We start from the raw sequence: 26,832 nt of genomic DNA on the forward strand, positions 1-26,832 counted from the left end.
TGTAAATGGCAGGATTTCATTCTTTTTTGATGGCTGCATATTATTCCATTGTATATATGTACTTTTTTTGGTTTTCTTGAGACATAATTGACACAAAGCTCTGTATAAGTTTAAGATGTACAGCATAGTGATTTGCCATAAACATATTGTAAAAGTATCACCACAATAAATCTAGTTAACATCTCTCTCCTCATATAGTTACAACATTTTCTCTCAAGTTTTGCACTTTATTTTTTGAAGTAAACTCTACACTCAACCTGGAGCTCCAACTCACGACTCCAAGATCAAGAGTTGCATGCTCCACCAAATGAGCCACCAAGCACTTCTGAAATTTTACAACTTTGAATATGTACAGTTTATTGCTGGTTGGTTGTATCTTCAGGAAGTTATTAAGAAAAGCCCTTAGTTGTAACAATTAAACAATGTACAGGTATATAAAGAATCTCCTCTCATCTGACACCATCCTGTGAGATTCTCTTCTTGAGACTACCAACATGAATAGCCTGAGGTACACAACCTTTCAAACATTCTCTCTAGTTATATAAACTTATGATCAGGTTACAGGGTTTAAACATTTTGCAAAATTGGTGACCAAATAAGATGCTATTTTTGCAGAATTTTATTAGGGTTTTAAAAAATCTCTGCTTATGCATAAAAATTTCTAGGTGTTCTGATATTGAGGCTCACTTTTTTTTTAATATTTATTTATTTGTGATAGTCACACAGAGAGAGAGAGAGAGGCAGAGACACAGGCAGAGGGAGAAGCAGGCTCCATGCACCGGGAGCCCGATGTGGGATTCGATCCCGGGTCTCCAGGATCGCGCCCTGGGCCAAAGGCAGGCGCCAAACCGCTGCGCCACCCAGGGATCCCTGAGGCTCACTTTTTATAGTCAACACACCTTAGATCCTTTACCAGCCAAGGGGATATAAAACTACAAATAGAAGCATCTTGCTTTGCAGGAAATTACTAGATAGAGGAGTCTGTCTTCACTGAGGGAGGGATAAGTTCAAATTCTTTCTATATCAAGATGCTGTTTTCTACAAGATGTAATTTCATCTAGAAAAGGAAAAGGATTTTGCGTTTTAACCTGTAATTAAATTTGCACTCTAGGTTAAACACTGCACAGGGATGTTAGATGTGAGCACATTCAATTGTAAACAGACCTTTCAGCATTGTTTTGATTGCAAACTAGAAAACTGTACCAATTCCAGGGTTCTACTACAGGTCAGGATGACTTTTAAAAAACCCTTCAATTTAAAAAAAATATTAAAATATGCGCTGACTGCAAAGAATGCAAAACATGCGCAAGTATATAGGACAAAATTCTTTTCTCTCCTGCTCTGTCCCTCATTTCATCTGTTAGACACTGTCAACAATCTGCAGGCATTTTTCCAGATGATATGGTGCCCGTGGGCACACATGTGTATGTGTGCCTGCTTTTATTTTTGGTTTGTTCTTTTGCTTTTTCTTTCAAGTTTTAGAAAATTCTGATAAAACAAATATGACATAAATCTGCCATTTTCATCATTTTGGGTGCCAGTTTCATCATCTTTAAGTGTACAATTCATTGGCATTAATTACATTCATAATGTTGTGCAACCAATCACCACCATTTCCAAAACATTTTAGGCACCACAAACAGTAGCATTAATCACCAACCCCCCCTTTTCTTCCTCGTCCCAGCTCTTGAAAATCTCTACTTGCTCTATGAATTTGCCTATTCCAGATAACTCATAGAAGTTGAATCACAGAATGTTTGTCCTTTTGTGTCACTTAGCGTAATGCTTTCAAGGTTCATCCATGTGGCATGTATCAGAAATTCATTCATTTTTATGGCTGAAGAATACTGCATTGAAGACCTAACTTTGCTTATCCATTCATCTGCTGATGGACACTTGGGTTGTGTTCATTTGCTTTTAACAAACATGATCGTAATATACATAATTTTGGCAGGATTTCCCCTTTCACCTCACACATTTCAGGAGCCACACTGTTCTATTGGATGAAAATGCCATCACTTATTTCCTACTCTTCTATTAATAGACATATAAACTGCTCCTGTATTTTTGCTATTAAAAAATGCTAAAGTGATTGTACTTGTACCTACAGCATTTTATATTCGTACCAGTTTGTCTGGAAGATAAAGTTCTATTATCTGGTTAACAGAAATGTGCATTTAACATTTTGATAAATACTGCCAAGTTAGCTTCCAAAAATATTGCTCCTACTGACAGTCTCATCAACAGGGACTATGAGAGCCTTTTTGTCCATGTATTTCCCACAAGGTGTATTTAGAATTCTTTCGTCCTTGCCAGTGTGACAGGTGCACTTGCTTATTTAAACAAAATATACTATCACCGGGGCTATTACTCAGTAGCAATGCATTTATGCAGCTGCACTCCATATTAAAATACTACAATTTTCTCCATAGTGGTTGGTAAGTGATCACTGCCCTGAAACCTACCTTCAAACCCTGCCCACCTCCACACAATCCAGCACCTGCAGGGTAAAGACCCTGCCCAGCACCACTGTCTATACTCGTTCAAGTTAGTCCTTATTTGTGTTGACCAGTTAGCATTTAGAATCGTGCTCCTGTCTCCATGAGGCTAATTTTGTGTGAGACCCATTAATTATCTCCTGCCTCTAATTCTGCACCTCTAGTCCTATCAAGCAACCATCTGTCTCAACGACAAGACCTGTGCTTCCGAGATCAGGGACCCTGTCTCTCTCATTCATTCTTTGATTCCCAGAATGTTTTCCAAGTACATCATATAGCAGTTGCTGACCAGGATCCCAGAATATTCCCATGAATACACCATCCTGGGCCTTGCAGTACTTACAGATGGAAGGTAGGAAATGTAACTGAAGAACCAAATAAAGAGAATTACTTCCACGAAGAATGGGTGCCATATAGGAAAGGCTCTGACAGTGAATGAATGAATGGTTAACTGCTACCTTCATTGCCAATCTGTGCATCCTCTCTTCTACTTCTTTTTTTAAAAGATTTTATTTATTTATTCATGAGAGACACACAGAGAGAGGCAGAGATATAGGCAGAGGGAGAGGCAGGCTCCCCTTGGGAAGCCTGATGTGGGACTTGATCCCACGACTCTGGAATCACAACCTGAGCTAAAGGTAGACACTCAACCACTGAGCCACCCAGGCTCCCCCCTTCTATCTACTTTAAACAGCCAAGCTCATCACTTGGCAGACTGGCAAGGACGAAAAGAATTTTGGATGCTCCTTGTTACAAGAATATGGACAAAAAAAGGCTCTCAGTTACTGTTGACAAGAATGTCAGTAGGGGTGATATTTTTGCGAGACGATGTCACGAGGTGGGGGTTCTCTTTAGTAGACAGGTCTGAGACAGATGGAAAGGAACATGCAAATGGGTCAGGTGTAGGGAAGGAGGGTATGCAGGCTGTTCGGGTGGTGGGTGCAAAGGCTCACGGGTAGCATGTCATGCAGATAGTGTGTGCAAAAGAGCTGATGTGATTTAGAGGGACAGGAAGAAGGTATGAGTGAGAACACTAACCAGGAGAGGGTAGAGATTAATGGCCAGAGCCAGATCACACTGTGCCTTACAGATTACAGCCAAGAATCTGAGATGACCTGATTTGTAATTTAAGATCCTACATCACTTAAATTCATATTCTCCAATTCTTCTCAAAGTACCTAATGACTATGAGTTTGGGAGATGCACTGAGATCCAGGTAGCTTCCTTTATCCTTGCCTGGGGCTCACGGGTTCCTGTGGTAGTGGTATGGACAGTGCCTATATGCCCAGGTTTAAACATATTCCCCTCCAACCCCCCTCTATCTTTTAGGCTCCTCTACGTGTCTACTCCACAAAAAACAAACAACGGAAATTTCCATCCCTGAAGGATCCTTTACTTTACTCAATGTTAAAATCAGCTACTAATTATTGAGCACTTTTATGTGCTCGCCATTATTCCAAGTGCTTTGTATCTAGTAACTCCTTTTATCTACTCATCCTCATCTACTCAAGAAAACTGAGGCAAAGGAAGATTAATCATTTTGACCACAGCACAGAAGTGGTCAGTGGAAGAGCAAGAATCTTAAGTCCATGTCCTTGGCTTCTAGATGCCAGTCCTCCCCAGCAGGGGATGGCATGCAGACATAGCAATCCAATGGTTTATTTCACGCAAGGAAGCATTTTGAGAGACTGTGTAAATGCTGTCCCTAGCTGTTGTACATTCTACTTGTGCGTGACTCATACTTTTGCATATTATACATCAAAATCCTTCAAATCACCTTTGTGTGTCAACTATGGACTTGTGAGATCAGCTAACGAAGAAACCTCCTGAGACAGTGTACAGTAGCGCTGCCTACATGCCTGGAAGTTTGGTTTCCATAGCATTGCTGTAATGAAATATTTCATTTCCCTCTTATTATATTATGAAAAGTAGTGGAAAAAGGGACAGAACCCTCCAAAGTATTAACACTAAAGGTACAAAGCCCAGCTGCCTGAAAATAATCAACCACTAGCTTGCTTAACTGTCTACTGGGCTTAGCTGGTCAAATGTTCAACTGTGAACAAAAAGATAGTAATTTTACAACTGAGTGTATAAAATATTAGAAATATACTGTAGGAAATGTGTTAACGGCACAGCATAGTTAGCACAGTACTTATTTTTGTTTCTGTTTGTTCTGCTGTCTGAGATGAGAACCCCTTTATTAAAAGGTAAGTCTATTATTCAACTTTTGGGCAGTTGGCTTTTATTTGAGAGTAGGGAGCTAACTGCATGTATTTTCTTCCTCACTGCTAGAACACAAATACTTTGATGTTAGATCATATCATGTATCTTATCCTATCCTATCCTCTCTCCATTTGACAGGTCAATGTACACTCACACACCGACATGTAGAAACTCACTTTCCTGTTCTAACCCACCATGTACAGGGATGTCCACTTACCTTTACTAGTAAGTGTTCTCTTGACCTCCGTTTGTTTTTATTGTAATAATCTTTGGATTTGTTTTGCCATGCACAGATGTCATCTTTTTCTTTCACACATTCTTTCTTCTGGATTTCTCATCCAAGCCTGTAATACAGAAAAGAGAAGCTCCTTAATTTCTGTATGCACACAAGAAAGAATTAGAGATCTCAAGTCAGTAACACTTCTAATTTATTTCTAATTTTCCCTTGGGTGGCTACAGTTTAATCACAGTTTTAGAAATTTGCCTAATGAGATTTAAAATAGAGCTATCTCCAAATACACATGAAATTGAGGCTATTCTCAGCCACTAAAGATCTGGTACTGATTTGGCCTCTTGCATAATGCATTTCATTGAATAGGTGGTGTCACTGTCTCTGTAGGGGAGACTGCAGTGCTAAAACTTATCTATAGTCAGTCATAAAATCAGGGCTGTGAAAGTGGGAAAAATCAATAAAACCCCACCTTAGAATCCATGTTCCAGAATTACTAGAACCAGGATAGCTCTCCCAAATCTCATTTTTAACAGCTGTCAGTTGTGGAGAGGAGGAAATGCATGTCATGAATACTGATGAAATTTTGTGTGTGTGTTGCGCCATAAGATGCTCATTTATATGTATTTGTGTCATTTTTCCAATAAAAGAAAAGGAAACAGCTATGCCTCAGAAGCTCTCCTGAAGTCAAGAAGTGTGCTTCTCCTTGTCAACTATGGGTCAAACTGTTTCACACACACCAGTGTGTAAAAACTGGACAAAAGGGCAGAAGCAGCAGGTGTGGCACTCACTGTTTTGCCATGTGGGTAAATAAAACTCAACTGTTGGACCATCCCCATGGCACCTCCTCACTCCACCTGCCCCTCAGCTCTCCCTGGACAAGGATGTAGGTGTGAAGTGGAAGATGGCAGCAGGAAGCAGAAAGAACTCGTACAATTTGTGCATCAGCACCTTTGCCTCTGTCTCCTTACTGATGCCATATGACACATCCATCTTTTCTAACAGGAACTAGATGTTCAAAGAGCTCAAAGGCAATGACAGCATGGTATAGGTTGGGAGTTTCCTGCAGGCAATATTTTCAGTATCCTTTTTGGACAAAAATAGATTTGTCTTAGGAAACAAAAGAGTTAACTTATTTTTGAATCTTAAAGCTAATAAGATGATGGGACGCCTGGGTGGCTCAGTGGTTGAGTGTCTGCCTTTGGCTCAGGGTGCGATCTTGGAGTCCTGGGATGGAGTCCCACACTGGGATCCCCACAGGGAGCCTGCTTTGTCCTCTCCCTATGTCTCTGCTTCTCCGTGTTTCTCATGAATAAATAAATAAAATCTTTAAAAAATAAAAATAAAAAATAAAGCTAATAAGATGCTAATTTATGTAAGGTGTTTTAAATTAAACATTAAAATGCTACCAAAATTAAATTTAAATAGTGGGATCTAATGTTGATAGAGTATAGCTATGGGACTAGCAGGATGGTTTGGGTATACCAAACAGAATGAAGACCTCTCACATCCAGTCATCTCCTTAGTCAACCTGGCTTCCAAATAAAAACTGGGTATTCCAAATATACTAGAGGTATGGTATAGTCCCAGCTTTTACTTTACAGATAAGATAAATGAGGTTCAGAGAGGGAGACGGTGACTTGCAGAAGGATACACAAGGAGAACTGGCACTGCAATGACTCCGTATATTTTCTGCTTTATCAAAAGATCTTTCTACAACTTTCATGTGTCCACCAAGTGACACAAGTTCCTTGAGGGGTTAAGCCTTATAATTAATGATATAACAAGCCGTATCTCGCATCACGTATATGGAAACTAGTTAATTCTCTTCTTTAGTTTTAACAAAGACTACACAGCTGACGGAAGTTCAGATCACAGGTGCAGAAAAAAGAGGGGCGCCGGGGTGACTCAGTCAGTTAGGTGGCTGACTCATGATTTCGGCTCAGGTCATGATCTCAGAGTCGAGATCAAGCTCTGATTGGGCTCCACACTTAGCAGGGAGTCTGATTGAAGATTCTCTCCCTCTGCCCCTGCCCCCACTTGCACTTGTTCTAAAATAAATAAATCTTAAAAAACAACAGCAACAACAAGGGCAGACAAGAGAAACAAACATTTCCTGATTGCCTAGAAAGGAACTATTTATTGTCTACCATAAGCCATACAGTGTGGGAGGCACATCACTTATATTGTAGCTGATGCTTCTAGGAACTCTGAAGATCATATAGGTATTATTATATGATGAAGATGAGGAATCTGAGTTGGGGAAATTTGATACCTTGCCTGAGGTGATACATTGCTAGTTACTTCTTTGTTGTTTTTTTTGTTTTTTCTTTTTAAAATTTTAATTCCTGTATGGTTCATATACAGGTAATACTAGTTTCAGGTGTACAATATAGTGTCCACACTTCCATATATCACCCGGTGCTCATCACAACAAATGTACGCCTTCATCCCCACCACCTACTTCCCCTTTTCCCCCCACCCACTTCCCCTGTGGTAACCAGCAATTTGTTCTCTATCATTAAGAGTCTATTTCTTGATTTGACTTTCTCTCTTTTTTGCCTTTGTTCATTTGTTTTGTTTCTTAAATTCCCCATATGAGTGAGATCATATGGTATTTGTCTCTCTCTGAATGACTTATTTCACTTAGCATGATACTCTCTGGCTCTATACACGCCCTTGTAAATGGTAAGATTTTATTCTTTTTTATGGCTGAATAACATTCCATTACACACACACACATATATATATACACACACACACCACATCTTTAACCATTCCTCTATCAATGGACTCTTGGAGCACAAATTGGTACAGCCACTGTGGAAAACAATATGGAGTTTCTTCAAGAAGTTAAAAATAGGGCGCCTAGGTGGCTCAGTTGTTGAGTGTCTGCCTCTGGCTCAAGTTGTGATCCTGAGGTCCTGGGATAGAGTTCCACATCAGGCTCCCTATGGAGCCTCTGCCTATGTCTCTGTCTCTCTGTTTTGATGAATAAATAAATAAACTCTTAAAAAAAATAAGTTAAAAATAGGACTACTCTATGACCCAGCAATCACACTACTGGGTATTTATCCAAAAATATAAGAACACTAATTCAAAGGGAATATGCACCCCTATGTTTATAGCAGCATTTTCTAAACTAGCTAGTAAGTTCTTTGATTCCATGTCCTGATACACACTGACTTCCTGCCTGTGATGAATAGCAACTATAAACCCAGGAAATATGCATCTATTTGAAAAGTCCAGAGCCCAGGAACTGAAACAGAATGGATAGTATTTAAAAGGAGACTAAAGAAAAGAAGGGAAGGAAACTAATATAAAAGCATTACGGGAATATATTCAATAATAACTGGTAACAGTTATAAAGGATATGTCTTTACGATCTTTGAACATATGCAAATATGCAAATGTAATTAGAGCGTATCATGTAACTTCTCCATAAAATTCGGTGAAGGATACTTGTGATAATACCTGTGATATTAAGTACTTGAGGGTGAGCAAAGCAGTTCAAGGTCTCAGCAAGTTAGGGCAGATGAGATAGGATCACCTCTGTACCAGTTTGTTTAGACTGTCATAACAAATGCCATATGCTGGGTGGCTTGAACAGCCTTCACAGTTCTGGAGGCTAGAAGTCCAAGATGAAGGTAGCAGCAAGGGTGGTTTGTCCCGAGAACTCCCTCCTTCACTTAGAGGTGGCTGACTTCTTGTGCATCTTCACATGCCTTTTCTCTATGTGTACATCCCTGGCATCTCTCATTGTGTCTAGATGTCCTCTTCTCATAAGGACACCAGTCAGATTGGATTAGGACCACCCTAACAGCCTAAAAGCCTCATTTCATTTTTTTAAAACTCACATATAATTAACATACTGTATTACATGGGTTTCGTGTACACCATAGCGTGATTCAACAATTCTATACTATACCATACTGCTACTCAGTGCTCATCATTACAGGTGTACTCTTAATCCTCTTTATCTCTGTCACACACACACACACACACACACACACACACAAACACTCAACTGCCCTCTGGGAACTATCATGATTACCTAGAAAGGCAACTTTTTAGAGTTGGGTTTTTATGTTCATCTCTTTTTTCTTTGTTCATTTGTTTTGTTTCTTAAATTCCACATATGAGTGAAATTATATGGTACTTGACTTCTTTCACTTAGCATTATAACCTCTAGATCCATCCAGGTTGTTGCAAATGGCGAAATGTCATTTTTTCATGGCTGAGTGATATTCTATTGTATATACCACACACACACACACACACACACACACACACACACACACACACACACACATCTTTTTTATCCATTCATCTGTTGATGGGCACTTGAGTTGCTTCCATACCTTGGCTACTATAAATAATGCTGCAATAAATATCAGGGTGTGTGTATCTTTTTGAATTAGTGTTTTTGTTTTCTTTGGATATATACTCAGGAATGGAATTACTGGATCATATGGTAATTCTATTTTTAATTGTTTGTGGGACTCCATACTGGTTTTCACAGTGGCTGTACCAGCTTGCATTCCCATCAACAGTGCACAAGGGTTCCTTTTTCTCCATATCCTCATCAGCTCTTGTTATTTCTCATGTAGTTGATTTTAGCCATTCTGACAGGCGTAAGGTGATATCTCATTGTGGTTTTGCTTTGCATTTTCCTGATGATTCATGATGTTGAGTATCTTCTTATGTGTTTGTTGGCCATCTGTATATTATCCTTGGAAAAATGTTTATGTATGTCTTCTGCCCATTTTAAAATTGGATTATTTGGTTTTTGGGTGTTGAGTTGTATAAATTCTTTATGTAATTTGGAATATTAACTCCTTATTGGATACATCATGTGCAAACATCTCCCATTCAGTAGGGTTGTCCTTTTGTTTTGTTGTAGTTTCCTTAATTGTGCAAAAGCTTTTTATTTTGGGGTAGTCCCAATAGTTTAATTTACTTTTGTTTCCCTTGCCAAAAAAGACATCTAGAAAAATGTGTCTATGGCTGGTGTCAAAGAGGTTACTGTCTATGTTTTTTTCTAGAAATTTTATGGTTTCAGGTCTCACATGTAGTCTTTAGCCCATTTTATTGTGTGTGGTGTAAGAAAGTGGCCCGGTTTCATTCTTTTGCATGTAGCTCTCCAATTTTCCTAACACCATTTGTTAAAGGGATGGTCTTTTTCCTATTGGATATTCTTGCCTCCTTTGTCATAGATTAATTGACCATATAACCATGGGTTTATTTTTGGGCTCTCTATTCTGTTCCATTGATCTATGTGTCTATTTTTGTGCCAGTGCCATCCTGTTTTGATTACTACAGCTTTGTAGTACATCTTGACATAGGGGATTGGATACCTCTAGTTTAGTTATTCTTTTTCAAGATTGCTCTTCAAAGGCTTTATCTACAAATATAGTGACATTCTGAAGTATTAGGGGGTCAAAGCTTGAACATATGAATCCTAGAACACAATTTAGCCCACACTACCCACTAAGTAACTACTTCTGGTGCTACAGCAATGCAAATCCAGGTACCACAAAAGTGACAAACCTGCTACATGCTATCAACCTTCAGTGTCATTAGAAAGATTTAAAACTCTCTAATATTTGAATTCAGGAATCTAAGGGCTACTACGGTTTTTTAATTTAAAAAAATAAAGGAGAGAAAGGTCACAATCCAACAAACTTCTGTCATGATGGTCTAAATAAGCCAGGGGTCATAAAACTATTGTCTGTGAATTAAATCCAGTCTGCTGTCTGTTTTTTCAAGTAAAGTTTTTTTTTTTTTTTTTTTTTTTAGCACACAGCAACATCCAGTCATTTAAAAATTGTGTATGGTTGCTCTGGAGCTACAATTGCACAGCTGAATAGCTGAACCAGAGACACGAGACCAAAAGTATGTACTATCTGGCCCTTCACAGAGATAGATCGCCAACTCCTACTTGAAACTCTGTTAGTCAGGTCTCTTTATTGTAGGACTTCTAAGGGTCTGGAAAATATGTATTTCAAACTTCAAGATATACAGTAAAATTGCATCTTGCATGGGAAGTGATTTTCTAAAGTCAGCTCAAACTGAAAACTGTGTATGGTCACAATTAACACTGGGCATTACCTAAGGAAAGTGCCACAGCATAGAGTCTACCATTGCACATCGTCATCAATGTGGCCAGTTTTACCTCCAAAGTTGCAATAGATGAAATTGTTTTTTGAGCACCACATGAAAGAGTTGGCTTTCTTTATGGGCCACTTGTATACAAAGATGGCTACATTTAAAAAACAGAATCACTCTCAGCATGGTGAGATACTTGAAAGAACTAATAGCTATCAAGGAATGGGGATTCAGGATACTGATTCACATTTATGTCTTGAATTTGCAGTTATGTACTTGATCTGACTTTGCTGGAGGTTTCTGGGCTTTTTTTCTTTAGCTCTGAGTTTGTTTGTTGTTGTTTTTTTAAAAATTATTTCTCAGTTTAACCTCTCCCATCTCATGTTCCCTGAACCCCTAGTGTCAGAAGCTTGTAATAGGACCTGTGTTCCATGGAATGCACTCAGGGAAATGCAGAAATACTCAAACCATGGGTATCACGGATCGATCAATTGGACAGAAGACGTGTATGATGCTTTCTTAACACTAATTGCAAAAGAAGTGCATGACAAAGCCACAATAAGATGCCACTTCATATCCATTAAGTGGGGGTACTTTCAAAAATCAAAAATAACCAGTGTTGGTGAAAATGTGGAAAAGTTGACACCCTTGCACATTATAGACGGGAATGTGTTGTGGAAAGTTCTGGTTAGGAAGCTCCTTAAAAAATTAAACATAGAATTACCATGAGATCCAGCAATTCCACTTCTCGGTATGTATACCAAGGAATTGAAAGAGGGACTCGAATAGACAGTCATACACATGTACATGGCTGCATTATAGGTTATAATTGTTCACAGTAGCCCAAAGACAGAACTAACCCACATGTCCACTGATAGAGAAGTGGATAAACAAAATGTGGTATATACATATAACAGACACAGTATTCTTTTTAAAGAAAATGGAATCCTGAAACACAGTACATTGTGGGTGAATCTCAAAAACACTCTGTGCTAAGTGGAATAAACCAGATGCAAAAGGACAAATATTGTATGATGTCGCTTGTATGGGGTGCCTAGAGTAGTCAAATTCATAGACACACAGAGTAGAATAGAGGTTATCAGAAGACAAAGGGACTGAGGAAAGGAAGTTATTGTTTAATGGGCACAGAGTTTCAGTTTGGAATGGTGAAAAAGTTCATCACTGGAGATGGAAAGTTGATGATGGTTGCACTACGCTGTGAATGTACTTAATGCTGCATTGCACATTTAAAAATAGAATGGTGGGGGGCGGGGCGCCTGGGTAGCTCAGTCAGTTAGGCATTCAACTCTTGGTTTCAGCTCCTGTCATGATCTTGGAGTCGTGGGATCCAACTCTGCATTGGACCCCATGGTCAGCATGGAGTTTGCTTGAAATTCTCTCTCATCTCCTTCTTCCTCTGCCTCTCCCCAGGCTTTCATGCACTTTCTTTCTCTCTCTAAAATAAAATAAATAAAATCTTAAAAAATGAAAATAGTTAGAATGGGGGGTGGGTGGCACTTGGGTGGGTTAGGCAGTTAAGAGTCTGCCTTTGGATTAGGTCATGATCCCAGGATCCTGGGATCCAGCCCCACATCAGGCTCCCCAATTAGCAGGAAGCCTGCTTTTTCCTCTCCCTCTGCCTGCCATTCCCTTGCTTGTGCTCTGTGTGTGTGTGTCAAATAAAGTATTTTAAAAAATAGTTAGAATGGTAAATTTTACTTTATGTATACTTTACCACAATAAAAAATGCCCAGGAAAAAAATTAAAGGAAGAGTAGGAGCATAATTGTAGGGATGGGGTGGGGAGGGCTTGAAATGTATGTTACAGAATGTCTCATTCTGCTAAAAAATATGAGCAGCCGACAAATCCTTGGCTTGCTTAGGTGACAATATCATAGATGGAAGACAGAGGACGTAACAAGGAAAAGTGTTATTCCAGGAAGAATTTTTGTGTGACAGAGAAATGAAGCAGAAAAGTGGTCACAACCCCTCGGGAGTTCAAATTTTTACATTTCCATTCAGTTTTAGAATGCTGTTGGGATGTTGGGATCTTCCCTTGACTCCTCCAGTGCCCGACTCCACTTCCAGCACAGCCTCCCTGCCCCCACCCCCATGCTCGCCTTTCCATTCACCCCATCCACTATCCACTCAGAAACTTGAGTGAGGGCGACAATACAGCATTATTGCAAAGGATACTACGACAAACTCTTATCCATGTGTCCATCACTCAAAATGAACTAATGTTCTTCACACTCATTTACTCTTTTAAGAAACAGAACCACACAGAAGCTAGCCTCTAGTTCACACATGGGTATGCCTGTGTGCGTTTGTGGGTTATGTGTATCCAAAACAATATATCCTACAGTCTTGTGGTTTTTACACTTTTTATAAAGTGTATCATGCTGTTTATTACATTGCACTCAATGTTGTTTTTGAGATATTTTCACTTTGCTCCACACAGATCTAGGTCATTAATTGTTGTATAGCACACTATCATAATTTAATTTTCCTTTTCTGGACTGATAGTTATTTGGACAATGTCCAGTTTGGGGTCTTAAGTCTCTCGGTTCAGTGGCAGAGGTTGTCCTGACACATTAGTATTGTGGCATCACCATGTACCTGCAGGAGTTTCTCCTGGTAAGTCCAAATCTCTTGGGTGCATTGGGAAATGGGTTCCCCCATTTCTTTTGTGAGTTCTTTTGTGAGTTGGCAGTGGAGCAGAGCAGGGATGCTAAATTTTCTACGGTGCAGGAAAGTCCTGAGTGACAAAGACTCATCCCTCACACAAAACCAAGATCCCCTTCTTGGAGAAACACCTTTGATTGCTTACTGTCTGCAGTAGAATCAGTTGTAGAATATGCGTATTTTCATGTCTAACTAGAGAATGACAACTTACTCTCCCAAGTGCCTGCTTATCTCAATTCCTTGCCAAGCTTTACTTGTCTAACTCAACCTTTTGAATTTCTGCTACTTCGATAGGCATAAAATGCTATCCTGGGATTTTAAACTTGCATTTCTTGCTTTTATCATTGGTGTGGAAAGACTTTTCACATTTTTATTGCTCATTCATGTCTCCCCCTCAGGAAAGTGCCTGTTAATAAGCAGCCCATTTTCCACTGGGTAGTTTGAGTTTTCCTTATCAATTTATAGGAGTTCACTAAAGATTCTAGAAATATAGCTTTTGTTAAATTATTTCGGGCTGCACATATCTTCCATTGGCTTATCACTTGCCTTTTCATTTTATGATGTTATTTTGTGCAGAAGTTATACATTTTGATATAATGAAATCCATCAAGTTCATCATTCTTAAATGTGATTTCTGTGTCTCTAGCTTATAAAATCTACTTTATCCTGAGTATAAAGATACCTTATTTTTTTCTCCCTAAAGGTTTTGAATTGTTACATTTTATATTTAAGTTTACAATTTCTCAATTTAATTTTGTACAAAATGTAAATTAGGAAGCTTTTGATACTCTGCTGCTTCTGATACTCATGTACTTCTTCTGATAGTTTATGCTTTCCACTCTGAATTTCACAGCCTCCTGTGTCATATAGAAAGGTCCGTGTATGTTCAGTCCATCACTGGGCTCTCTACTGTGTCCCACTGATCTATTTCTTCATACCCCTTCACTGATAATACAGGGTCTTAATTACTATGGCTTTATAACAAATTTTGATAATTAGGGGAAGTCTTCATTCCTTTATCTTCTTTTGCAAATCTCCCTTATTAAATTCTTGAATTTTTATATTTCCATTCAGTTTCAGAAGGCTGTTGGGGTTTTGTTTAGAACTGCAATGAATTGGGGCATCCCCGATGGCTCAGTGGTTTAGCGCCGCCTTCAGCCCAGGGCGTGATCCTGGAGACCCCTGATTGAGTCCCACGTCGGGCTCCCTGTATGGAGCCTGCTTCTCCCTCTGCCTGTGTCTCTGCCTCTCTCTCTCTCTCTCTCTCTGTGTGTGTGTGTGTGTGTGTGTGTGTCTCATTAATAAATAAATAGTCTTAAAAAAAAGAGAACTGCAATGAATTTAGAAATTCTTTTTGATAAAAATCAGCATTTTATAATATTGATCTTCTTTCTTCATGTATATGGTATATTTTACCATTTCTTTAGTTCATCTTTTATGGTTTCCAATGACTGCTTTTGTGGTAGTTGCACATCTTTTTAAAACTTGACTCAAAGTCTCTACATGATTTTGAGTGTTCAAGTGATTTTTTTCTAAAAACCCAAATCTGCAGATATCAACTTTCCCTCCCTGAATGTAGGTCTCCTGAGGCTTTCTATTACATTCAAAATAGAATCCAAACTGCTTCCTGTGGCATGAGTATGGTATGTGGCTTGGCCCTGTCTTCCTCTTGAACTTTATTTTGAATCTTGTGTTAGTCATAAAGCTTTAGCCATGCCAGTTTTCTTTATACACCCTAAACATATCAAGCTAACTCCACCTCGGGACCCTGTCCTTGCATCTTTCTTTTTATGGAAGCTTGTTCCTCAGATATGTACATGGCTGGTTTCTTCTTGCCGCTAAGCAGTCAGGTCAGATGTCATCTCTCACACTGTCCCTGCCCACCAGAGAATGACTCTTCAATCATTCATAATGCATATAGCCTTCATTCCTTCACAGTGCTTGTCACCATTTGAAATTATCTTGTCCGGGGATCCCTGGGTGGCTCAGCGGTTTGCGCCTGCCTTTGGCCCAAGGCACGATCCAGGCTCCCAGCATGGAGCCTGCTTCTTCCTCCTCCTGTGTCTCTGCCTCTCTCTCTCTCTCTCTCTCTCTCTCTCTCTCTGTCTATCATAAATAAATAAATAAATAAATCTTTAAAAAAAAAAAAAGAAATTGTCTTGTCCAACTCTATTGGCATTTCCCCATAGCAGACCATAAGCTCTACACAATTGGGGTGCCTGCTCTCTTGTTCTCTCCTGTGTCCCCAGCACCTCAACCAGTGCCTGGCGCACTCCAGGTATTCAAAGTACAGGTGTTGAACAAATGAATCAGTGAATAAATGAACTGACTTGAATCTCACCTAATCTCCTGGTTGATCTTTCTATGTCTTCTTGTATCAACAAAAAGTGTTCCCTTTCCCCGCTGGCCATACATATCACTCAAGCAAATAAAAAATATTCTGTAGACATTTCTAGTCTCTCAAAGAAATAGCTTGGCTGCAGGAATATATGAATTCCAAAGGATTTGTGTGCTGCAGCACACAAATCTAGGTTTTAAGTTATATAGGACAGTGAAGGCTCCATTCTCTCATTCACCCTATTTCTACTCCCAAGAGATAACTATTAACAATTTCTTTGTATGGAGTCACCAACTTTTCACCCATTTACTTAGTCTCTCTCTCTCTCTCTCTCTCTCTCTCTCTCTCTTTCTCCCTCATTCTCTATCTACCCACCTATCTATATCATCTATTTATCACAGATTAGAGAACCAATTATTTAATATGGTAAGTTTTATTCTTATTGATAAATCATTATTTTTCAAAGGATAGGTGAGTTTGTTAAGAAAGCAGATTCCTACCCCCTCCTCTAGAGGTTAATTTTTCAAACCAGTGACAGATCCCAGAAATCTTCATTTTCAACAAGGACGCCCGATGACTCTGATGCAGGTGGCCCAAAAACCACCCTTTGGGAAATGCTCATCTAGGTCAAGCCATTTTTTAAAAAAGATTTTATTTATTTATTCATGAGAGACACAGAGAGAAAGAGAGGCAGAGACACAGGCAGAGGGAGAAGCAGGGTCCATGCAAGAAGCCCAATGTGGGACCTGAGCCAAAGGCAGATGCTCAACCACTGAGCCACCCAGGTGTCCTAAGGTCAAGGCAATCTAACACTATCCTTATTTAAGACCATGTATCCTCCCAAACACCAGGGGGCAGAGGGACCCACCTATATTCCCACTGTTAAGATGTCACACTCCCTTTGCTCAAAAAGAGGGTGCGGTAGATTCTGTGCCTCCATCAGGTCCTCAAGAATCTAAGTGCTTATGAAGCCACATAAACAACTAGAGAAACAGCTCAAAAGTGGCAGCATGGACATATGAGCTCTAGACTCCACACTACCCTGCACCTCCAGTTTCTTCACAAGCAAAATGAGAAGTTGGAACAGATAATTCAACAAGCCCCTTCCCACCCCAGCATTTTATGAGAAACCTCAACATCTCATGGATTTGTCAGTGATTGGGCTATAGCTGAATTTTTCCCCTGTACCTTCCAAACTGCCTAGGGTGGGCTTATATTACTTTCACAAGGCAAAAAGAATCCAAAGCATTTTAAAATATTTTTCACATTGTTACTCCAGCAGGATTTTCACAAGCTGAGATGCTTCTGTTTCAGTGCTCATGTTCACTACTCTCCATGAATACAAAGAAATAACAAAATCTCAACATACCTAGGTCAAGGCAATTTAATTCCATCCTTGCTTGTTCGAAATAAATTTAAAATTTGTTTAAATAGGCAAAATTGAATCTGTGACTCTATACCAGATGATAAACATGGAAACTAAACAGTCCAAATGATCCAGTCTCAGCCAAAATCTCACACCACATGGAGAAATGAGCAATACTTAAATATTTAATAATATGCTGTAATTTTTTTACACTTCGGAGCTTCAAAATTTCTGACAAAGTAATCCCCAAGCTATAATTAACAAAAAGAGGCAAGCTTCCAAAAAGTCTTCCAGAGCAAAAGTAAACTCCTCAAAGCATCTCCCCTGCCGTGAGTGTGCTGGGAACAGTGACATACCAGCAGTAAACAACAGCAGCCAGAAAGAGTTTGGCTATTGCCCTGAACTGATGTCTGCTGAAAATGGCTTTAGGAAAAGAAGGTTGTGATTAGAAAATCATGACATTTCCAGCACCCACTTATTAGCATGTCTGGACTATCACAGAAGAGAAATGACAAGGTCTTTGCAATCAGAGTTCCCCTCACAGGATATTTACAAATACTTAACTGCTATTCCTACCTTCAGAGTAATTTGGTCACTGTCCTAATAGTGGACCAAGGATGTAGACACCCTAACCTATCACTCCAGATGGTCTCCTAAGAAAGACTTCCATTGCTCAGACATTAAACGATGTATTCTTTTCCCCTACTTCCCATTCCTCAAACCCTAGCAGCACTACCTCTAGGATACATTACTCAATTTGTTAATATCTCCTTATTTCCAATGTCACTAGCCCAGTCTGAGCCACGATTATCTTAACCTTAGACTAGACTATTTCAGCAGTTTTCTTATTAATTTCCCCACTTGACTCGAGACAATCCCTCCTTCACATAGTGGCCAGATTTATGTATCAGATAATTTCTTTCCCCTGCTCTAAACTCTTCAGTGTCTTCTTATTTTCAGGGAATAAAACTTAAACTCTATCCCCTCTCCACTTCTTAAGCCTCATTTCATGATGGTCTTCCCTTGACTCTTGATACTTCCGCATTGGCTTCCTTTTCCTTCCTTACATTGCCAAGCCTGTTCTTACTTGCTGTCCCCACTGCTCAGATCACTGTCTCTCTAGATTGTCACATAACTGGTTCCATCTCTCACCATCCTAACTCAACATGCATGATCTTCCCCGACCACATCCGAAATAGTATCCACCTGCTTTGGTGTTATTCTCTACCCCTGAATATTTCCCATATGATCCTGAAATTACATTGTTTACTTGATTGCTACTTGCCCCCTCCACTAGAGTGTAAGATCCCGAGGAGGGAGACCTTGCTTGTCCCATTCAATGCCAGATCCCCAGCACCAGAACAATGCACATAGTACTCAGTGATTTTTTTTGTCAAATGAATGCACGTTGTTTTAGATTAAATCAGGACCCAACTTTTCAGTCCTTCCCATCTCAGAATTGAAACCCAATTTCTTGCCCCAGATGCAAGTTGTTAATTTGCAAATAGACATATGCCTCTCTGTGAATATCTGCAGTTACCCAATACGAGGCTAGATTCTCTGACATAGAGATCATTGCTCTGAAAGCAGAAGATTCTTTGGAGATGTCAAATGAAATTTAAACCTCGTTGACAAGCTAAAATGACTCGTACAGTGTGTCTTGACTTGGAGGAACGATTGTGTAGGTTGTCATTGCTGGCAGTGAAGGGCTTATAGTCTGAGTGGGTTGATCAGTATGTCACAGGGACTGAGGCAGGTAGATATTTTTAAAATGCTAAGGAAATTTGCTAGGATATTCTGTGCTCTATCCAGGCATTCAATGGGGGAGAGTTCATTTTGGGTCCAGATAAGAGGCTCAATTAATGTAAAATATGCCCAAATCAAGGTAATTTCATTCTGACTTGCAGAGTGAACCATATAATGGTAGTGACAGTCAATTTTCTGCACAGTATCATGACTTATAAATCATTTTTACAAATTCATCATCTCTTTTGTTTCTTAGGCAGTTCCAAAGGTTGGCCAAATGTAGTTATTATATCTACTTTATGTTGTGTATATGACACTCACAATTTAACCATGAGGAAATATTGAACCTTAATTTGGAGTCTAGATCTTAGAAGATCAGTTTCTAGAGGTACTAATGAACCAACAAAAGATATTGCAAAACGCATTTTAAAAAATCAACTTTGTTGAGGTATAATTTACATATAATAAAATAACTCTCACTTCAAGTGTTCAGTCCATCAGATGTTGACATATGTATTTCTATACCTATCACCACAATCAAGATATAGAATCTTTCTATCCCCTGAAGTGTTCCTTCATGTTCCCATGTACTATATCCTCCCTATTACTTCCTACCTCTGCCCTAGACAACCACTGCTTTGCTTTCTGTCACTATATATTAGTGTGCTTTTTCTAGAATTTCATAGGAATTGAATCATATAGTCTGAACTTCGTGTGTCTGACTCCTGCTCAGGATAATGTCTTTGAGAACATCCATGTCGGGGATCCCTGGGTGGCACAGCGGTTTGGCGCCTGCCTTTGGCCCAGGGCCCGATCCTGGAGACCCAGATCGAGTCCCACATCGGGCTCCCAGTGCATGGAGCCTGCTTCTCCCTCTGCCTGTGTCCTCTGCCTCTCTCTCTCTCTGTGACTATCATAAATAATAATAATAAAGAATCCCAATATTTAAAAAAAAAATAACATCCATGTCCCACACATATTAGTAGTTTGTTCTTTTTTAAATTGTTTCATTTGATTTTACAGTATTCTATTGTATGACTATACCCTAAATGGTTTAGTCATTCCTCTCCTGATGGATATTTGGATTGCTCCTAGTTCGGAGTTATAAATGCAGTTGTATGAACACTCCAGTACAAATCTTTATATGGATTTGGACATTTGTTCATTTCTTTTCTGTAAATACCTTGGAGTAGAATGGCTAGGTCTTATAATAAAGGTATTTTTAATTTTACAAAAGCTAAAAACTGTGTTCTAAAATGGTTTTACCATTTTATATTCCTGCCAGCAGTATATGAGAGCTCCAGTTGCTCTATGTCCTCATTTACACTTAGTATTATCAATCTTTTAATTTTAGCCATTTTAATAGGTATTTGCTCATATCTCATTATGGTTTGAATTTGCATTTCCTTGATGCTAATAATACTGAGCATCCTTTTACATGCTTATTGCCCACTTGTATAATTTACGCAAAGTGCATTTTTAGAGAAAGGAAGTGTAAGAAATTTTATCTCTTATGTGCAAGACTTTGCTTTATTTTAGAAGCAATTTTGAAAAATTTAACCCATGGGATGCCTGGGTGGCTCAGTGGTTGAGTGTCTGCTTTCGGCTCAGTGGTTGAGTGTCTGCTTTCGGCTCAGGACATGATCCTGGAGTCTGGGATCGAGTCCCGCATCGGGCTCCCTGACGGGAGCCTGCTTCTCCCTCTGCCTGTATCTCTCTCTGCCTTTCTCTCTCTCTCTGTATCTCTCATGAATAAATAAATAAAATCTTTTAAAAAATGTAACTCAAGGATATAGAAAATATTCAAACTATAAAATAAAATATATTGAGGCTCCACTAAAAATAATGAAAACAATAATATGGTCCACATTTTATTAGCACTATATTCTGTACTATGCATTCATCTAATGCTCTAAGAAACCAGGGGGCCTGTGTTTGCAGAAAGGGGCTGAGATTGAATTAACTTGATCTCAGCAAAGAAGTAAAAGGCTGAGCTTTCTTCACTTCCAATTATTCTCTCTCCCCTAGACTTCATTTTATAGACCATAGGCTCAATTATTCACAGTATCTTTTTATATCTAGTCTCGTAAAACTGTAAGGTGAATCATTACAAAATTAATATTCAACAGGCTTTATATAACTCTGCTTAATGCGATGCATAACTCAGATTTTTATCACCCCAAAGCCTCTCAAGATCTATAAACGAAATGAACTTAATAAAACACCATGTATTTTAACTCTAATATAACCTGCACAACCTCAGCACCACAAAACCACTTAACTTAGACTAGACAATCAGACAGACATCGATGACAGAAATGGGCTGTACATAAAAGACCAAGCTGCGTATGAAGACTCTTATGATGACAACCAAAGTTGTGCTTTAACACATTTGTTTAGAGGGTCTCATGGTTCTAACGAAAAGGAGATTATTTTTTTTTCCAGAGCATTCGCACAGGAATCACTATGCATTTTTTACACCATGCGACCCTTAAAAAAGTTTCTTACTCCTAAGTAATCATCACCTCATAAGAGGAAAAAAATCTAGTTAATGCATCTACCAAATTCCACCCCCTAACCCCCACCCAAATAAATGTATATTATTTACAACCTAGAAGGGATCTTAAAGATCATTTAATCCAAAGATCACATTTTACAGAAAAGGAAATCAAGGCTCAGAGAAGTGAAATTACCAGTTTAAGGTCAGACAACAGTTGAGAAGAGCTGGGTGTTAAAATCAGATCCTTGAGTTAGACCTCAGAGTCTTGGTCTTGTGTTTTTTCTTTCCAAGACTTTTTTTTTTTCCCTCCTGTAATAGTTAATATAGGGTAGATGTAGACATTACTGTCCTCTCTGATCTATTTTAATGTCCTCAATTTAATAGATATGAAAACTAAAGTTCACAACAATGAGGAAATATGGTTCATCCAAGGCTAGGGAGAAAGCAAGTGGCAAAACTGAGACCAGTGACTACTCCCTATGGTTTATAGCTCAGTCCTGCTCTCTTCATGCCTGGCTGCCTTCCTTCTCTGGTGGGCAGGATGGCTTCCTGTCTTATAACCATTAAGTGATGTTGGCATGTTACAATCCATTCAGACACTTCCATAATGAATAAGTTATGCCAAGATCATTTTAAAAGCCCACCGGTCCAAGGTTTGTACCAAGGCTCTGGCAACCACTAGCACAAAGCTGTTATGAGGATGCATGTTCTATTTTTTTTTTTTTTTGCATGTTCTATTTTGACAAAAGACAGGTGCCTGGTTTTTGTCATTTGGTCTAAGATAACGTCATGTGCAGAAAGAGACTGGCAGGCAAAGAGAGATTTCTTCCCCAGGCTCTCACATAAATGAGATTCTTTCTTTGCATAATGGAGCTCTAAATAAATAAAACACAAAATGAATACTTACATTATTACAGTTGTTAAGAAAATGGCTACAGAGTTTTATTCCTACTTGTATCCTCTCCAGGAAAATGGAATTCAATGTGAATTTTATAATGGTGAGAAGAGAAGGGACCATCACTTATTCAAATACTTCATACATTCAGCGGAAAGTTTCCATGTGTTTACTGGGTGTCAGGCATGTGCAAAGCGTCAGGGATGCAACAGTGCTCAGAAGAGAAATGGTTTCTGTCCTCTCGTGAAGTCTATTGGGAAAGATGGACTTTTAACAATATGTAATAGGTATGTATATACCAATAAGAGGACAGGGTTTAGGTAGCAAGTGGGCTGAGCTGAAGAATCCTCGACAGTATGAACATGCTGAAGTGGAAAGGGGACATGATTTGGAGCAGATCCCAAAGTGTTGGAATTCTGTTTCCTGCACAGTAGGTGATCTCGAGCAAATCACTTAAACTTTCTACTCCAATTGCCTTATCTGAAACAAAGCTAATAATTCCTACCCTGTAGGGACTATACCAGGTATTGAGTTAAAGTTTATTAAGTTCCCAGGGGAGCCTGGTCTAGAGTACAGGCTCAACACATATTTGTCAAATGAATGAAAGAATCGTTTATCGAACATGCACTGGATCTCTAATAGCAAAAGGGGCACCTGGGCAGAGAGTGATGAAACAGAGTAAAGAGACATTAATCCTGTCTCCTACCTAGAGAGACCAAGAATATATATTCTGTTATACATATATACACATATGTGTGCATTTGTGCCTGCGTGTGTGAATGTATGTAACAAATATATAGCAAAAGTCATAAGGGGGCACATTTGATGTGGCTGAGTCAGGGAGTGTTGTACAATAGGATGTTCTAATAGAAATACACCATGAGCCATAAAGGAGAGGCACACAGATAATTTTCAAATTTTAGTAGCTACATTAATAAAAGTAAAAAGAACCATATAGAATAAATTTTAATAAAAATTTGACCCAGAGGCCCCTGGGTAGTTCATTTGTTAAGTATTCAATTCTTGATTTTGGCTTGGGTCATGATCTCAGGGTTGTGGGATGGAGCCCCGAGTCAGGCTCCTTGTTCAGTAGGGACCCTGCTTGAGATTCTCTTTAAACCTCTCCCTCTGTGTCTGCTCCCACTTGTGTTCTCTCTCTCTCAAATAAATAAATCTTTTTAAAAATAACATATTTGACCCAAGATAGCCAAAATATTATCATTTCAACATATAAACATTATATGAGTTTATTGATGTGATAGCTTCCATTCTATTTTTTTAAAGATTTTATTTATTTATTTATTTATTTATTTATTTATTTATTTATTTATTAGAGAGAGAGAGCACAAGCAGTGGGAAGGGGCAGAGGGAGAAGCAGACATCCTGCTGAGCAGGGAGGCCAAAGCAGGGCTCTATCCCAGGACCCTGGGGTCATGACCTGAGCCAAAGGTAGATGCCTAACTGACTGAGCCATCCAGGTGCCTCTATTTTTTTTTTTTACTACACCTACAAACCTTCTGTATACTTTACACTCATACTACCCCTCAATTCAGCTTAGCCACATTCCAGGTGCTCAGTAGCCACATGAGGTGAATGGCTTCTGTACTGGACAGCACAGTTCCAGAAGTCTGGAGATGAGAGAGTTTGCTGAAGACAGAGGCTATCAGGTGGGCTCATGAAAAGAGTGAGGCAGGAACAAGACAGGCAGAAATAGGAAGATTTCGTGTTTTTAAGAGCTCTCCCCTGGCACAGAGGCTTTGGTGCAGCTCCTTGCAGAAGCCTTCTTCACCTGGCTCATTTGGCCTCAGGGAGTCCCTAAATCTGCTTCCTGCTGGTGTCTGGGCCACTCTCGAATGAGCCCTTCAGGCTCTCAGGTTGTCCTTTCCTTCCCGGCATCCCCTCACCTAGCACACTGCCTGGGGTATGGGAAGTGTGAATATATGAAAGCAATTTATTCTTTGCACAAAATGGCTCTAAACACATAAATACCAGGGAAAGACTTGCAATAGCCCAGCACTGGCTCCCAGAGCCACTAGGCCTGTCAGAACCCCAGGCTGCTCTCTAGCCACAGAGCATTATGACAAGCTACGCAAATGTCTGAACCATTCCCAGCAGAAAACCAATCCGTGCATGACTCCAAGCAGCGGCCGTGGGTAGTGACATTGGGCAGAGAGATGTATTAGGAAAGGAAAGGAGACAATGGTCTGACCCTCTGTGTGCATGTCACAGCCAAGTCCATTCTCTAAGCGGAGATGAAGTAGGTCTCCCTACAAGTGTATGGTGACATGTCCTAGAAGAGAATTTGGAGGATGAACAGAGTCACACGCTGACCCACCCACCTGTCAGTACATGGGGATGGGACCCCAGTGTGCCTAGATCTTGTAAACTCTGCAGTTTTAAGTAGGGACATTTTCCACTTCTAAAATGTTTAGAACCATGTCATTAAAGTTTTAAACATTTAGTACTGGTCACTGTGTAAGCCAAAGAAAACTGACCATGGGGCTGCCAGCTTGAGATTCCTCCTGTAGTTCAAAGAGACACGGTCATGGTCCTGCTCCACCATCGGGTGTTTGTAGCTTCTCAGCTCCATTTTGTTCTGAGGCTTAATTCAGATCAGACACATGAAGGGCTTAGCATAGTTTCTGGCATATAGTGAAGACAGTTAATAACTGATGTCAGCTAGCTCTAAAGAACTTCTGAGATTTATTTCTAACCATTATGTAGGGATCAAATCACAGGATGTCCCCAGAGACAAAACATCTGAAAGAGGGCTCCTCTCCCACAAACGATTCCCTACCTCGTCATTTCTATTTCATGGCTTAGATTTGTCACTTTCATTTTACTTTGTCGATTCAAGAAACTCAATTTGGTTGCACAAAGGAAGTAAGGAAAAAAAAAAAAAGGTCAGCCCAGGTGAAAGTCTAAGTTGGTGTAAGTTTTCTAGAAAGTAGTTTGGCAATGCCCAGCAAATAAAAGAGTGAAAAAAATTGTATGTCTTTGGACTCAAAGATTCCATTTTAAGGAACTCAGCCTAAGTAAAAAATGACAGTTTTTCACATAAAGACTTAATCCCAAGAACTCTTATGGCAGTGTAGTCTACAACAGAAGCAATTAAGGAAATTAAATACTGGGCAGCCCGGGTGGCTCAGCGGTTTACCACCGCCTTCAGCCCAGGGCGTGATCCTGGAGACCCGGGATCAAGTCCCACGTCAGGGTCCCTGCGTGGAGCCTGCTTCTCCCTCTGCCTGTGTCTCTGCCTCTCTCTCTCTCTCTGTGTCTCTCATGAATAAATAAATAGAATCCTTAAAAAAAAAATAAAAAAGGAAATTAAATACCCATGAATTGGGAATTGGTTGTAAAAGCTATGATATGTGAAAATGTGTATCACACCCCCCGACTTTCAGAGCACTTACTGGGTTCACTGCAGTAAACGCCATGAGAGCAGAGTCCTGGTCAGTCTTACTCACCACTGCACGCATCACTGTACAAGAGCTGGCACATAACAGACACTCATAAATACTTCACTACATACAAAATAGCCTATGTAGTATGATTCTATTTTGGTAAAAAAATAGACATTACTTTCTGGAAATATGTTATTACTGCTTTTTTCCTAGATCAGGCCTCAGCAAACTATGGTCCCTGGACTAGATTTACAAGTTTTTGTAAATAAAGTTTTCTTGGAACACAGCCACACTCATTCTTTTACACGTTTTCTATGGCTACTTTTGCTCTAGAATGCAGGTTGAGTTGATGCAACAGAGACAGCATGGCCTAAAAAGTTGAAAATATTGATTATCTAATCTTTTAAAGATAAAGTTTGCTGACTCCTGCTCTGATGGTAGAAGTGAGATGGTAGAAGTTCTGAGTGATCTAACACAACTCTATGTATGTGTGTATCTATATGTGTATGTATATATGTATTTATATATACATTTTTAAACACAAACACGAATTATTTTTGTAACCAAACAATAATTGGAATTATTTTTACAAAAGTAAGGAAAGATTGCAAGGGAGAAGGAGAGTGTGAATAGGAGAGGGAAGGAGCAAGAGAAAGAGGAAGGGAATTGCTTATCCAGTTTTGTCAATACAGAAAAATGTCCACAATAAGTGAACATTTTAAATATGGTATGAAGTACGGTTATATCTTTGTAATGACTGGATAAATCGCTGAAGGGAAATATAATAATAGCTTTGGTTTCCTACTTTGGTCTTTGTTGTATTTTCTAAACTTTCCTGAAT

At 39.3% G+C, this 26,832-nt stretch overlaps 1 protein-coding gene across 1 annotated transcript in view; it reads right to left on the reverse strand.

Moving 5' to 3' along the window:
• Window positions 1-26,832, reverse strand: part of FRMD4B (FERM domain containing 4B) — a 322,158-nt gene that overhangs the window by 217,362 nt on the left and 77,964 nt on the right. The window contains exon 2 of the mRNA XM_041764330.1: window positions 4,939-5,065. The gene's annotated coding sequence lies outside the window, so the exon portion shown is untranslated. The remainder of the gene's footprint in view (window positions 1-4,938; window positions 5,066-26,832) is intronic.

This window comes from Vulpes lagopus, chromosome 7 (genome assembly GCF_018345385.1).
Source record: "Vulpes lagopus strain Blue_001 chromosome 7, ASM1834538v1, whole genome shotgun sequence".
NCBI classification, from domain to species: domain Eukaryota; kingdom Metazoa; phylum Chordata; class Mammalia; order Carnivora; family Canidae; genus Vulpes; species Vulpes lagopus.